Here is a 16,352-nt window from a genome sequence, read left to right on the forward strand (position 1 = left end):
AGGTAGAGGTCCACGTTGTTCCCAGACACCCTTTGCCAATAAAGAAAAACTAAGGTGACTTGACCCTGAGAGCTGACAGCACTTTCTTTATCAACACGCCCCAAGTTTTGCAGAGCAGCAAACAGAACATCTGGGTTGGGAAACGCAGGCAACTTCAGGTTCTTCCCTTGTGTGTGTGGGGGAACTGAGGCCAGCCGGATGAAACATTGAACCTAGCAGCTGGCTCTGGGCCCTAGAAGAGCCGGGCTAGGCCAAGCTGCGGGGTCGCGAGCCAGATCCCCCCCCCCCCAAGCCCCGGGGCGGGCGCAGCGCCCTGAGTCCCCCCCGAGGGCGGTGCGGCCCGAGGCCCCTCCCCGCGGCTGAAGCCCAGGCGGGTGACGCCAAGCGGCGGCCGGGAGCCGAGGGGGCCGGGCGGGCGGGAGCGAGGGCAGGGCAGGGGGCCGGCCGAGGCCACTCGCCGCTTTAAATATGGATCGCGGGCTCGCGCTCGCCGCACAGCTTCGGCCGCCTAGCCCATCCCCGAGCCCGACCCCGGCTGCAGCGTCGGTTCCCGGCAGCCACACGGAGAGCCGGGCGCACACGCGGGAGCTGCGGGAGACAGAGTAGAGTGGAGCCGCCCGGCTGCCGCCCTTCCCTCCCGGAGGCCCGCACCTCCGCTTCGCGTCGCCGCTCCCTCCCCGCGGGGGCCGACCCTCCCGCTGCTGCCCTTGCCCCTCCGCCGCCTCCCCGGCGCAGCGCGCACCCACCCCGCGCCAAAGTTACGGCTGCTGCCCCGTGCGCGCTGCGACCGGCCGCGCCAACTTCCCAGCCCACGCCGCCCGAGTCCCCACGGTCCCCCGCCTCCAGCCCCGGCGGCGCGCGGGGCAGAGCTTAGGTGGCAGCGGCGGCCGAGGTGGCGGCGAAAGCGGCGGCGGCAGCGGCGGCGGCGGCCGCTGCAGCCTCACACTCAGTCGCCAAGCTGGAGGAGCGACGGAAGCCAGACCCTAGGAGGTGAGTGGACGGAGCGGTGGCTGGGAGGGTCGGCCACGTCCCCAAGTCTCACCCGCGCCGTGGGTACTGGGGTAGCGGGCGCGGGCCCCGGGGCTGGTCCCGCAGCGCGCGCTGGCGGCCTCGCCGTGTCCAGGGAGGGACGCAGACAGAGAAAGAGAGAGACAGAAAGAAGAGAGAGAGAGGTCAGTGGCGGGCCAGGCATCCCCTGGACTGGGCGCCCGCCAAGTGTGGACACCGCTGCTGCTGCTGCTGCTGCGGAAAAAGTACTTTTTATTCCGTCTTAAGAGTTCAGATGACGAGTTTGGGTGGTTCTCTTTTGCCCCTACTGCATAGCTGCCTGCACGTAACCGGGCGTTGTTGCCACGGCTGTGGGGGCCAGTGGACGCCCCGGCTGGGCTCGGGAGCAGTGACACTTGTGTTCCCCAGAGCCCGGGTGGTCACAGTTTCGCTGGGAACCTGCCTGAGGCGGGGGGGGGGGGGGGACGACGACACACCCCCAGATCCTTAAGCTGCGGAGGTTGGGGAGCCATCGAGGCCGTAGTCCCCACTCTCCTTTGCGCTCCAGGATCGGGCAGTTGCATCTCTCCCTAGCACGCCAGAGGCGGGGGTGAGTCAGGCAGATTCTCTGCAAGGGGCGCACATTTATTTGCAAGGGGGAGACAGAGGTTAAACTGGGATTTCTGTTGGCTGGCGATGGCGGAGCTCTGCACAGGTAATGGGCAGCTTGTACGTCTTGGCAAGGACAGGTGATTCCTTTCTTAAGTGCATTTTACTTAGCCTTTGCCAGTCTGTTAATGACAGCCGCTGAGCAAAAGCAGCTAACTGCAGCAAGCGCCACAGAGAGGAAAGTTCTCCAAGAACAAAAGGGGGAAAAAAAAGAAAACCTCAACTCGGGAAACGCCAAGGAAGCATTTCTGCTCCGGGTTCTAGCACCGTAGAGCACTTCTCTGTCCCCAGTCACTGTGTAGTTTTGCCGTCAGTCCTTCACTCCTGGAGGCCCCACCTTCTCAGCTTGGTCGCCTGCAGCAAGTTCTTCCAGTCTGAAGCTGAAGTGCTGAAAGACTTTTCTCACCTGCTTTCCACTCACTCCTATCTTCCCTTTCACTTTAGTGTCAGACAGACTTGCTCCTGGTAAAAACTCCTTGACACCAGGCTGCCGTACACACAGCCTCGAATCCTGGAGAGGCTTTTTCTTGAGGTGCTGCATTGCACAGAACTTTCCCTTTCTTTATCGCGAACTTAGGGCTGCAATATTATCTGAATCGAAGCGTGTATTGCTCACTAGAGCTTATTTTCATTTTTGTTTGAATAGACTCTCACTGGTAGCCAGGCCAGTACCGGGTGGCTTCGAAAAACGTTTCTAAGAACCTTGGTCCTTGTGTCTGTCACAGTGGCGTTACTTTCCAGTCATTATTGTACTTAGATGAGGTTATTTGTACTTCATTCAATGGAAGCCTGCCTGCTTCGAAAGCTTTCATAACAGATAAAATTTTTTACTTTCATTTTAAAGTTAAATCTAAATAGTAGGCTGATCTCTTATGTTAGGTTGTGAAACTGAATGGTTTTACCTTTATCTCCGAGTCTAGGCAAGATGGCACAAAAACTCCCAGAGGTACATAGGATAGAAAACATGCGACTGCTATGAATTCTTGAGGCGTTAGGGCATCTATACAGATGGAGTGAGAGATAGAAAATGGGATATTTTGGTAGTGGCAGGTCTATTTGTGAAAGCAGAAAACCTCAACCCTTTGCATTAGTTTTGTGGCATGAAATTTTCAGTATCATTATCTACTTGGTGGCTATTTTTGAAGACTTAAAAACACATACAGAGCACGTGTAAGCCTTTCAGGTGGTCAGAAGTAGGCTCAATTTATTGATGCGTTTCTTTTAGTTCACTTTGTCAGCATAAGAGAATTTGCAATGTTTGCATGCAGGCGCTGTTATTTTAAATGATCAGAAGACGGATTTGGATTTATAGAACTATTGTTTAAGAGGGAGACAGGCAATTGTAGGAGAGGGAAAGAAAAGTGTTAGAACCCAGGCAAGCTTTGGGATATCTCCCAGCACACCCTGGTGGTCATCTCATTTTTCACTGAGCTCTGGCAAGTGCAATTTGAAGATTCTGATCTCTTGTTCCGATAGCATGCGTGAGAGTCTGGCCATAGCTCACATCTTAAAAGGAAGACACAGCACCTAAGGAAGGGAAGGGAGCAGCACACTTTAGCTGGTGAATCCCTGTAGACAACCAGCTCTCCCTGCCTGCCTCTGAGGGCGCTGTGGTCCTCGAGGACTGCCATTGTTAGGGGAGCCAACCCTGGGAGAGTTCACTGCTGCTGAGGTGGGGCTCAGACACTCCTGGCAGCTGGTTCCCTGGTGTTCATTTTCAACAGTAGGAATAAAGTCCTAAGCCTGGATCTGATGCATAATCAGGGCTGGATTGGGAAGAACAGTGGAGAATAGGAAAATCGAATGGTGATTAATGCTTCAACCACGGTACATGACTGTTTGGCCAGAGGAAGCTGCAAGCAAAATGCTTACCTTGTTTGATGTTGTTTTTTTTTTTAAGGACCACTTTCAGCCCATGACATTTGTTTTTAATGGAGTCCTTGAGCAAAATAAGCAGGCGAAGAATACCCAGGGACCAAATAAGGGTTTACCAAACTAGATATTACTGCTTGTGTGTATAGGAATTTTTAGGAGATAAACTGATATAATGTCAGGGGTACATTGTATACATATTTTTTTTTGCCTATATCCCAATATTTATACACTTGGTACATTTTTGTCACAAGTGCTTGTGTCCTAACTTGAAGGTATTTTTTAAAAAAAGATTTATTCATTATTTATACATTATTCTGTGCACACATGTGCCTGCCCACCACAAGAAGGCACCAGCTCTCATTACAGGTGGTTATAAGCCACCATGTGGTTGCTGGGGATTGAACTTGGGACCTTTGGAAGAGCAGATGGTGCTCTTAAACCTCTGAGCCATCTCTCCAGCCCTAACTTGAAGGTATTTCATATACCCACCACTACATGTCCTTAGCTATTTTTCCAGCTATAGGTGCACGTAGTCTTTTACACAGCACTGTCTAATTTGCATATTTATACCCAAAGACCCTACAAACCCAGAGGTGGCTCACTTTACCACTACCGTAATGACCCTCGAGGCAATGACTTGCACTGCATTTCTCTGGCCTCAGGGATGAGTGGTGGAAATGTCAATTAATGAGGCACCAAAAAGAAGGCGAGGGAAGGGAATGCATGGTGAGGCGTTTGTTTTCAGGCCACAAGAAGGGAGAGACAAAGTGTTTCTTCCTGTCTTACACAGGAAGCTCACGGTGCTGTATTCCTTAGTAACAATGTCTTTATTGCCTCTGAATTAGGAGATGTATTTAAAAAAAAGATGGCAGTAAGATGGGGCATGGTGGCGCCCCGCTGTTAATCCCAGCACTCGGAAGGCAGAGGCAGGCAGATCTCTGTGAGTTTGAGGCCAGCCTGGTCTACAAAGAGAGTCTGAGGACAGCCAGGCCTGTTACGTGGAGAAACCTTGTCTCGAGCAAACAGAACAAAACAAACAAGCAAACAAAAAGATGGCAGTAGAAATAGTAATAATAGCAACAGTGAAGCCGCTTTCATCTGTCATTTGTGGGATCCAAAACATGGCACTTCCCCCTGAAAACCAAGCCCATGGAAGGTGTTATCATGCATACCCGGAGGGCTAGAAAGCCAAGACAGAGAACTTTACCTTTAAAAAACATCCTGGAGAGTAATTGGAGTGCACACTCTATCTGCAGAATGCTGGTACATCTTCATCAAATGACTGTGGTGGAGTGGATGGTATTATCTTAGTCACACAGGAGGAGAGCAAAGCTGAAGAAAGCTTGTTTGGCTGCATGCGACCTTCTTCACTGCCTCCAGGCAGCTCCACCCATCAGCAGTGCCCACTTGCTCCCCGAGACTTTGAGGTTCTAGATTCTACAATGCTCAACATGTGTTGTCCCCGCTAGATTTTCAGTTTGGCTATATCCGTTTTAGCTTCAGTCTTGGGAGCTAAGTCTATTTCCATGGAGAATTTACACAAAAGTAAATTACGGGAAGTTAAGACTTCGAAGGATGTAAGCCAACAACTGACAGCTTGGAGGTTTTTGTTTTTTAATTTTTTTCCCTTCTTCTTGTTGCTTTGTTGAATTTGTATTAGAAAGCTTAGAAAAGCTTTAGGTAGAGTTTCTGGGATACTTTTGGGACTCATTAAAATAAAACAACCAGAAATGCAAAAAAAGAGAAAGGGCTAAATTGTATTGAAACCTGTTCTTTTTTTTTTTTTTTTCAGTGACATAGTAGGAAAGTGTTTCCTAATGTCACTAATAGAAAGTGGGATGTTCTTATTTGACTTTGTAACTCTCCTCCCTGACAAATAACCTGCGCTATACTGTTTTCAAATGAGTAAGGTTGAGGGGTCTGGCCTTTTCTATTACTTTGCTTGCATGGGATCTAGTAATATGGCCATCGACTTGGCATGCTATCTCACAAGAAAGGCCTTTAGCAGCAGAGAGAAGTCATACTGAGGAGGACTCTCATCACTCCGGAGCTCCCTCAGAGTCTGCCCATGTGAAGCACATTTGACTTATGACTGTTACGCAACCCCTAATATCACAGGCAACTGCAAGCAAGAAAGTAGAGGGAAGAGATGGCCCAAGATTGTAGGTACCCAGCAGATGCTGAGCTGGGAGTAGACAAAAGGCTGCAAACAGAACTAAAGGATAGAACCTGGGACCTGATAGTGTCATGTATAGCACCCCCGCCTCTTAACTTTCTTTTCTCTCTTCTTCCCTGCCTCATGTGCTTAAATTTTTATTGAGGTGCAATGTGTAGCCAGAACATCACAAATGCCATTAAAACATCATCAAATACCTCAATAATCTACTTGAGTGAATCCATCCATGGAACCAGCAATCAAGATGCAAGCCAGTGGCAGCCTCAGAAGCCTCCCCTCCCCTTTCCTCTCCTCCCCTCTCCTCTCCTCCTCTCCTCTGTCCTCCCCTCCCCTCCTCTCTCCTCCCCTCCTCCCTCCTTCCCTTCCCTTCCCTCCCCTGTAGACAGCAACTTCTCCCTTCTGAGGCTGTAGGTTACTTTACCTGTTACTCAACTTTCCACGACTAATCCATGACGTGGTGTGTGCCTTGTGGGTCTGACTTCTGTTAGGTGCTGTGTTTGGGAGACTCATTCTCGGTTCATGTGTGGAAAGTTTGTTTATTCTTATTGTTCTGAGGCATTTTACTTTTGGTGAATAGCAGGGCACGTTTATCTGTTCAATTCTCGATGGACACTTGGGTTGTTTTCAATATGTGTTTATTATGAGTCGTGCTGATGTGAGTATTCTTGAGTACGTCTTATAGTAAGTGTGGAGAACTCAGTGTGTGTTGAGTTTGGTTGTTAGCTTTGGTTTAGTAGACGGTGCAGATTCATCCTCCTGTGAACAACGGGCCCTTATGTGCTTTATACATTTCAACTGGTCTGTGCGTGTATATCACATCATGGATATCATTTACATTGTCAAGTGTACTTTTTCAAATGTTTATCAGGCATACCATTGGTTTAATCCATATATATATGTATACACACACATATATGTTTTTGTCTAATATTTTATCCCAAGTAAGAAAGTTTTGTTTTGTTTTGTTTTTTCAAGACAGGATTTCTCTTTGTATCCTTGGCTGTCCTAGACTTGCTTTATAGACTAGGCTGGCCTTGAATTCACAGCGATCTGCCTGTCTCTGCCTCCTGAGTGCTGGGATTAAAGGCATGCACCACCAAGTTTTAACACCTGGGAAGTTAACTGCATTTACTTGTTTTGACAGCATAGCTAGTCAGGCAGACTTGCTCATCAGCCCTGTCATCTGCTAAGTACTGTCAGTACATAAAGAGAGTAGGGACATTTAAACTTGACTGGCCCAATGGTAGGGATCTGTGAAATTCCATCCTTAAAAAATAGCCTACAGCCCAGCTTTGAAGCATCACTCAAAGGCGTGCAGCACTTGCCTTGTCCTCAACAGCAGCTCAACACGACAGTCATTCAGCTGGTCAGGTGGCACTCGTTGGCCCAGTGTTTGATGGAGATGCGTTCAGAGTTAACAGGAGTTGACCAACAGGAGTCGAAGACACAAATCTCTTCTCATTTGATTTCAGAAATTAAAAAAAAAAAAAAGATCAGTTTTATTTGATTTTTTTTTCTTCACCAAAGTCACTATAAAATTCAGCTCACAGAGGCATTTCCAGGCACCGACAAAAAGGAAGTTTATTAAGCTTTGCTCCGAATTTTACATATGTTAGTTATTATCCTCAGTGTGTTCTGCAGTGTTCTTTATTCTTGCCTTGAGCTGTGCCAGCACCGAGAGCAATTGCTGGCGTATTAATCAGTGCTTAACTGTGTGAATGAGCAACACGTTTCATTATCTTTCCTTGGTTCTTCCTCTGAGTAACTAAAACTGCGTCTTGCCCGTTTTCCTCTAAGCCTTTTTTTTTTTTACTCTCTGTTGATAAAGCTGACTTCTGAACAGCATTTATCAAACATTCGGTTGGAAAGTGAGTCTGACAGCCAGCAGTTTGAGATTACCCACTTCATTATATGGGTCACATTAAGTCTGCGCCCCATGTAACACACACCGAACCTAAAGCACCCTTGAAGACTGGTTATATTGCTCCTCACTGCAGGGAAGATTCCCCCAAAGCCTACACACTGCATATTTTTAGCTTCTTTAATTAGAGTGCTAGGCAACAAGTTTCCAGATCTAGAATACTGTAGTGGCTCCTCCAGTGTGGAAACTTTGGAAGCCATGTTGCACACAGAAGTGAACATTTAAGGATGCATGGTAACTGAAAGCCAGAGCTGGTAAAGGACCCTTTCCACTCAGCGTGTGTACAGTGTTTCTCACGTACGCCGGTTGTAGCACTGAAGTCAAGGTGCAGAGCACACCCCTGCCAGCGCTCTGAACCAGCAGCTCTGGTTCTTGCTTCTCAGCCAATGGATTCACCTTAAAAAGTCGTTCTTGCTGGGCGGTGGTGGTGGCGCACGCCTTTAATCCCAGCACTCGGGAGGCAGAGGCAGGCGGATCGCTGTGAGTTCGAGGCCAGCCTGGTCTACAAAGTGAGTCCAGGACAGCCAAGGCTACATAGAGAAACCCTGTCTTGAAAAACAACAAACAAACAAAACAAAACAACAACAACAACAACAACTTGTTCTTTGGCCAGAAAGGTGGTCTAGTGGGATGTTATTTTTATTGTAGTATAAATAGAATTAAATCTGTGTATGTATGTGTGTGTGTGTGTGTGTGTGTGTGTGTGTGTGTGTGTGTGTGCGTGCGCGCGCGCCACTGCATGTGTGTTTTGAGGGTCACATGTTACTCTTAATCAGTGGTAGGTTTCACTTTACAAATCAGGCTGGCAACTCAAGGAAGACGGGTTGTTATGTGGACATCTGGTTACATTTTGTTACCCCAAAGGTGATATTTTTTCTTCTTTCTCTTGTATTGGGGTGTACTTATTTATTTATTTACTTGCTTTATAGGGCGGTTAGCCTTCTTGGTTGCTTTGTTCTCTTCACTTAGGTGTAACTGTTTTGTGGTTCTCTACTGAGCATGGAACACAGTCCTCCAGGATCGTGTACCAAGTGCATATATATATATATGTGTACCAAGTGCATATATATATATATATATATATATATATATATATATATATATATATATGCACTTACATTTTAGCTGCGTGCTTCATGTGTGCTTGACCCGGATGGGATGACTGCATGGGAAATGAGCTTTTCTGCTCGTAGTAGGCAGACCTTATTTACTGGTGCAGGCATAACGTAACAGGAAAGGAGAATAAACACCAAGGGCGACCCTGGCCTTGGCAAACTAGTGCCTCAGACGATTACTCTTCGCAAACGCCTTTCCTTCTGAGAGGTTGAACTGGTGGTCTTAATGCCAATAAATGCAGGCATATGCGGCTACCGCTATATTTACACTGACAGCAAGGGTCCTCCCTCTGGTGGCTTCTCAGCACTTGAGGTTTTTGAAAAATTGATATTATGGATCTTTCTTGAAGGACAGTGGCATGTGTGTGTGGTTTAAAATTAAGATTTATTACTTTAAAATCATGTGTGATGTGTATGTGCACACACACACACATGTGAGTAAGTGCACAGGGGTGCAGGTGCACAAGGAGGCCAGAAGAGGGCCCCAGAGCTCCTGAAACTACAGTTAAAGACAGCTGTGAGCTGCCATGTGGGTGCTGGTAATTGAAGCTGGGTCCCCTGGAAGAGCAGCTAGTGGTCTTAATAACTGCTGAGCGTTCTCTCCAGCCCAAAGGATAACTGTTTTTGAAGAACTAGATTATGACAACCTTAGTGTCTAAACTGGTGCAGAAGAGAAGTGAATATACATTTGCATTCCTAGTGTTCTCGGCAGTGAGCGCTGCTGTCTGTGGGGCTTGATAGAATGAATAGTCCTAATGTCTTTAACACACGTTTTACAGGAACTTGGGTATTGGTGGCTGCACTCCCGAGGTCCACTTCTTGGGAGGTGCATGATCACAGCCGCAGCAAAGCAACAGTCGCCCTGCTTGGCACATTCCTTCATTCCTCTGACTTCTGGAGACTGTGGCCGTAGGAATGTGAGATGAGCACGCACCCCTTAGCAGAGCTGGGCCTCTTGGTAGGGAGCTTGTTGAAGCCCTGATGATCCCCGTCAGTCACCTCAGGGAAATGCTGAGCCGTAGCAGATCAAGCCGGAACACACAGTTCACACATTCGTGCGGTTACAAGTTGAGCTTCTTTGCCAGGGGACCAAGAGAAGGCGGATGGGGATGTGTCAAAGGATTTAGATAAAATGCCATCGGATAGTTTCCCTTGAAAACGCATTAGGAAATAAAATGAAAACACATCTAAAATCATCAGAAGAAAATAAAGCTCAAGCATTCAGATTTCTTTTCCTGCCAACACTTTTGGCTCTGAGTTCTAACTGATCGCCCCATTGCTCCTTCCTCCGCGCTTTACCACGCTCACAGGTGAAATGTCTTATTAATGAGGTTTGGGCTCCAGTAACTTTGGGGTAAAACTTTGTTTGAAGTATTTGTTTTCTGTAATTACCCCTTGGAAAACAATCTATTTTGATATGCCTGCCTCATTTGGTTTCTATGTTGTACACAATCTTACTACTTATTTGACAGTAAAATTATGAGTAGTGTTCTGAAAGGGCTTTTGAAATATATTTCTGTGTGAGTGCGTGCGTGTACATGTCTGTGTGTGAGGGCCAGAAGAGGCCATCACACCCCTCGGATCTTACAGGCATTGGCTGATCGCACTGACGGTTACTTGGGTGCTAGGATCCAAACTGTGGCGCCCCCACCCCCCATCATTGTGTAGCTGGTACTTTGAAGCATTGAGTCACATCTCCAGTCCCGGCTCCTTCTTTCACAATCATATAGGCTAAGAAGAAGTGATAAAAAAACATAGGGCAGAAAGTTTCGCCATGTCTTTTATCCAACTTCCCCCACTTTCGTTTTTTTTTGTTTTTTTTTTTGGGAGACAGGGTTTCTCTGTGTAGCCTTTGGCTGTCCTGGACTCCCTTTGTAGACCAGGCTGGCCTTGAACTCACATCGATCCACCTGCCTCTGCCTCCCGAGTGCTGGGATTAAAGGCATGTGCCACCACCGCCTGGCTAACTTCCTCCACTTCTCCACTTTTAAGATTCCTAGAAGGCATTTTAATTTGCTGCTTCCTCATTCAAACCATTTTTTTGTGTGTGTGTTGATCATATTTTGCAGGTTGAAGTTGGAGCTTTAAGTTCAGATGTTCTTACAAAATCTTTGAAAGACGTTATATAAATATAATTGAGAGAGAATAATAGTTTCAGGCATGAGAATATTATTATATCTCCGTGTTAGGTGTATGTTAACGTGCCTTACAATGTATGTGAAGGCGCGGCAATTTCCGGTGATTTCTAGCTCATCTTTTCTTTGAATGTATAGCATCTTTAGTAAAACCTTAGTATGTTTCACTATTCCTTAGTATGCTGAAAAGTAATACACTTGGACACATATTTGAGAGTTTAATTATTTTCTTCGGAGGGCTTTCAAATACTATTTGTCCTGGTGTTTGACTTTAGGACGTATCTAGGGAGTGGTACAGTGGGTAGGGAGCAGTGGACTGCTCTTCCGGAGGACCTGGGTTGAGTTCCCAGCGCCGACGTGGTGGCTCAAAACCATCGGCAGCTCCAGCTTTAGAGGATCCAGTGGCATGTTCTGGCCCCCCTAGGCACTGCATACACATGGTGCATATACATACATGCAGGCAAAACATTCATTCGCGCACGTACACAATTAAGACATATGTTAAGAAAAAAAAAATACTCCTTAGGGGATTTTATCCTATATTTCAAGATTGATGTGGTTGGAAAGGTGTAGAGAAATACAGGGCACGGAAGGAGTGCATGCGAAGTCATAACCCAGTGGTTCTCAACCGGCGTGTGTGTCATGACCCCTTTGAGGGTTGAATGACCCTTTCCCATGGGTAGCATATCAGACATCCTGTATATCAGTTATTGACATTATTATTCATCACAGTAGCAAATTTTCAGTTACAACAAGCAGCAACAAAAATAATTTTATGGGTGGTGTCCACCACAACATGAGGAACTGTATTGTGGGTAGCAGCATTTAGGAAGGAAGCTTGAGAGCCACAGTCATAACCAAGGGCATCTCATGTAGTGGGTGCTTGTCAGAACTGCTTATCACGCTGAGAAACTGGCTGCTCCAAAGAGAGAAGATCTGGGGAGACCTCCAGGGGACTCATGGGTTCGCACAGTTGAAGAAGATGGACGCACTTAGGGCACAACTCTAATCTTCCGGTGGCCGGTCTCTCTTTATCCATCACCTTACCTGGAGCCGTTCTCCTTCCAAAGAACTCTGTCCGCTCGGCTCACTGGTCACTGTGTAGAATTCTTTCCTCTTTAGTGCTGCCATAAGATGTCACTGAGCCTCGATTTGGAAGACAGTGGGTCTGACCCCACGTGGCAATTTCTGGGATGGTGTCTTCTCTCCTGGCTTGTCCTGTCTCAGCTCTTACCTTGACCAGAAGACACTGTGTGCCTTGTTACCCACAAGATTGTGAAATGAGCACATAGACGTTGTGAAATTGCTCTGAACCCAGTCTCTTTGCCACTACTGAAGTTATTGCATATTATTTCTTGGTTTGAGATAATTCCACCAGGCATAGATTATTTTCTCCCTGCCCCCTCCCAAGAATGAGGTAAATTTTATTTTCTAAAAGTTTATGAATCATTGTCAAGGGCTGGGAGGTTGGCTTAGAGGGCAAAGTATGTGCTGCACAAATAGGGGTACCCAAGTTTGGGTCTCCAGCACCTGTGCAAAAAGCCAAGAGGATCCCGGGAATGGAACTCATCCACTGTAGCCAATTGCAGAGCTCCAGGATCAGAAACAGACCCTGTATCAAAAATGAAGTGGTAGAGAGAGATAAAGCCACCTAGTGCTGACCTCTGACCTCTACATGCACATGCATGGGTGTGTGCGCCTGTATAAATGTGTGTACACATAAACACACACACACACACACACACACACACACACACACACACACACATCACACTTATGCCCATAGGAGTCATTGTGTTTTATAACTTCTTTCAGTGTAACAGTGTGTTCACAAATTAGATCTTGGGAAGTCCAGTGTGACATCATCCCACGTTGGCTGCAGCTTTTAGCTTCTGTGGTGGACAGACATACGGGCTTGAACAGCTTATTAAAGCCAGAGCAGCAGCAAAAGCAGGTTAGAGCTTGTCAGCTTCCAGCGGGTTCTGCTTGGAGGATGGCTCTAAGTGTAAACTCTCAGGGTTCAGTTTGCAGATGGTGTCCAGGGATGTAAGTGCTTAGGAGGGTAGTGCCTTGGGCAGAAATGGGATGGAGCCAAGACCTGCAGCTTGGCCTATCGGGGATGCACAGTCTAAGGGGTCAAAGAAGGGGAATTGGTTATCTTGAGGAGCCCGGTTCTGGGAAATTGGGAACCTGTCTGCTTGAGTTACCAGGAGCTGTCCACTTACCTACTATTGTCGCTGAGTCAAGTATTCACTTCAGTATGATTTTCTGATTACTGACGCTTACCTAATTAGGGTCCAAAGTAAAATTGTCTTAAAACACTTCTGATGTTCATCACCATAAAACGAATTGCCTACCCTTATCTCCCATCTTAAGGAGACATTAAGTGATTTTCCGTTTTGCCTGCCTCTCTGTCCTCATTATGCAGTTATGAGACCATGTCTACGTTGGAGATGTGCAGAGTGATTGCTACGTTGCTGCTAACCAATTTGTCCATATCCTTATGCCTTACTGTCTGATTAGACAGCTCTGGCACCTTAAAAAAAACAAAAACAAAACTAAACTAAAGTGTGAATACTTCTATCTTGGAGAGAAAAGTGACACCCTCACTGGGACACTGATAATCAACAAAGGTCTGTGTCAAGGGCGTGAGAGGAAGGCCATGAGCAGAACCGGCGGGAGCTGGGAGTAAGAGCAGGTCTCAGGAAGATGCTCAGCTCCTGCCACTCTCAGTTTTGTTACTGAAACCTCCTTGTACCTTTGGGGCTGGTGAAAAGTTCTATAATTTTCTGGGTCCTTTGTGACAGTCAGTACTTTCTAGTGCTACATAAAACTGGGGGCTCTGGAGCCGGAGGGCCTGCGCGCCTGAATCCCACTTGCAGCACTGTCTCCTGACGTGTGTACCTTGAGCAGCTTCTGAGGCATCACAGACAGTCTATAGGGTCTTGTGCTGAGGAACAATACTTGGCTGAGAGGGACGGAAGAGAGAAAATGGGAATGAACAGAGAGTGGAGTTGGAGTGTATGACAGAACACAAAGGCTTCAGTGGGTCCCCAGAGGGAGTGCCAGTGATTCCTGAGGTGAGGGGAACAGGCCTTAGAACTGTGTATCAACCAGTCCTGCGGTACAGAGCAGCATGTGGAGGGGCTGTGGCTGGTGGCTTTGTGCTCTTGGCTATTAGCTTAGTTCACCCCACTCAGTTCCCATGGCTTAAGTGATTTAGTGGGCACAGAGTACTTAGAAAAGTGCATGAGAAGTTTCCTTTGGTGTTTTCCAGCTCTCCCTCCTCCTTTGTAATATGACTCTTGTGAGTCTGAAACTAAGTGCTTTATAAACATAATCATTATTTTAAAATTTAAATTTTATTAGTTTATTCAGATTACAACTTAATTGTTATCATATCACTTGTATCCTCCCATTCTTCCCTCCCTCCCGCTTTCACCCTATTTCACCCTCCCCCCTCACCCCCCCCATCCCCCAGGTCTAAGACCGAGGGGGACCTCCTCTCCCACTATATGGCCATAGGCTATCAAGTATCATCTTGGTAGCCTGCTTATTCTTTCTCTGAGTGCCATCAGGCCTCCCCACCAAGGGGAGGTGGTCAAATATGGGAAACATAATCACTATTAATGTTTCCTAGTTCTTCCACTGAGAAGAAAATACCTGGCAATATATTAGGGACGTTCTAATGTGTTATAATGCGCTGCGTGCCTTATAAGCATTTACATATGTTTATGGGAAAGGTCAGGAAGGAATAAGTACTGATGTTAAATTTTGAAATATTTGATTTTTATGGAAGGCAAAATTTTTAAGAGAGAGAGAGAGAGAGAGGGAGAGAGAGAGAGAGAGAGAGAGAGAGAGAGAGAGAGAGAGAGAGAGAGGTATCTTAGCCTCCATCAAATAAAAACAGACAACACTCTCTAAGTCAAAGCAGAGTCATTCTGTTCATTTGTGCAGAGCTCAGGAGAGCTGTAAGGAAAGGAGCTTATGGCATATGGCGGGTCTAGTCTTCATCTCACATGTTGCCCAGGTGCTACGTGAAGATGTGAGCTCCTACAAACAAGGGAGGTAACACTGATAATTAAATGACTTTGTTCCTTAAACATTCTGGAATTATTTTTTAAAAATGTTCCAATATTTAAATCACACCAATGTAGAGTAGGACACATAGAGTATTTTAGAAATCTGGTTTTGAATTAAATTAATGTTCTCGTGGGCATTAGCCTCTGCTAGTTCATTTCCTACTTAATGGAGATATGGTCAACTCCCTTGGTCAGTTTTTAATGTTCTTGTTAGTGACATGAGTGCAAAGCACTTGGAAATGGGCTCCCCTATATGGTGGCTGTGTCATATTCTTTCTTTCTTTCTTTCTTTCTTTCTTTCTTTCTTTCTTTCTTTCTGACTGTCTGATTACACTGTTAACATTAAAGCAGAAATAGTCATGAAATGTGTGAATCAATATCTAATGACTGGCCTATCTCCCTGTCCCCGTGGAGCTAGCAGAGTGGAAGAGAGTGCAATTCCTTCTTGGAATGGTCTTTTAAAAAGATTTACTATATTTTTAATTATGTTTCTCTGTGTGTGTGCGTATGTGCACATGAGTACAGGTGCCTGCAGAGGCCAGAAGAGAACATCAGATCCCCTGGAGCTGGAGTTTCAGACATTTGTTAGCAGCCCCACATGGATGTTGGGAACCAAACTTTGGGTCCTCTTCAAGAGAACAATTACTCTTGACCAGTGGTTCCCCTTTCTAGCTCCCAAATTGTATTTTTAAAGTTTTCTGCTGAGCCAGACGTGGTGATGCACACCTTTAACCCAGCACTTGGGAAGCAGAGGCAGGAGGATCACTGTGAGTTCGAGGCCAGCCTGGTCTACAAAGCAAGTCCCTGTCTCGGGAAACAAAAAAGTTTTCTGCTGAATTCAACCTCTACTTCTGCCCAAGTTGCTTATAAAAACCTTATTATTTATTTTTTAAAGAAATGAGAATGCTAGGAGTGATCCATGGAAACTAGTTGACTTACATATTTATTATTATTATTTATTTACAAATTTGCATATTCACTGCTATTTAGAAGGAGAGGATCATGTGACTACACAGCATCAGCCTGAATCAATGCAAAATTTTGTGTTACTTTAATTCTTGGGCATTAGCTATTTTTTTTTTTTTTAGTAGAACAGTCTTCTGGGTTCCATGCAGAATTTCATAGTTATTTTTTGGCTCTGACGCATGAGCGTAATGGAGATCTTACTTCAGCAACTAACAAAAAATAATTTTTTTTAACAACCTATTGAAATTAGAAAACTGAACATACTTAAGATCTCCCTTTAGAATTTGGCTGGAGACTGTTTGGGAAGAATGAATATGGATGAAATAGATAAAGTTAACTAGTACCTGTGTAAACATGTGTTAAAGTTTAAATGTGAGTAGCAAAACCTCATCCCATAATAAGCTCTTCATAAAGGCAAAAATGTCT

General features: G+C 46.0%; 1 protein-coding gene across 1 annotated transcript in view; it reads left to right on the plus strand.

Annotated features, from left to right (window-relative positions):
• Positions 1-501: 501 nt before the first annotated feature.
• Positions 502-16,352, plus strand: part of SLC4A4 (solute carrier family 4 member 4) — a 320,437-nt gene continuing 304,586 nt past the window's right edge. The window contains exon 1 of the mRNA XM_084758174.1: positions 502-990. The gene's annotated coding sequence lies outside the window, so the exon portion shown is untranslated. The remainder of the gene's footprint in view (positions 991-16,352) is intronic.

This window comes from Acomys minous (assembly GCF_964271855.1).
Source record: "Acomys minous genome assembly, chromosome: 15".
NCBI classification, from domain to species: Eukaryota; Metazoa; Chordata; class Mammalia; order Rodentia; family Muridae; genus Acomys; species Acomys minous.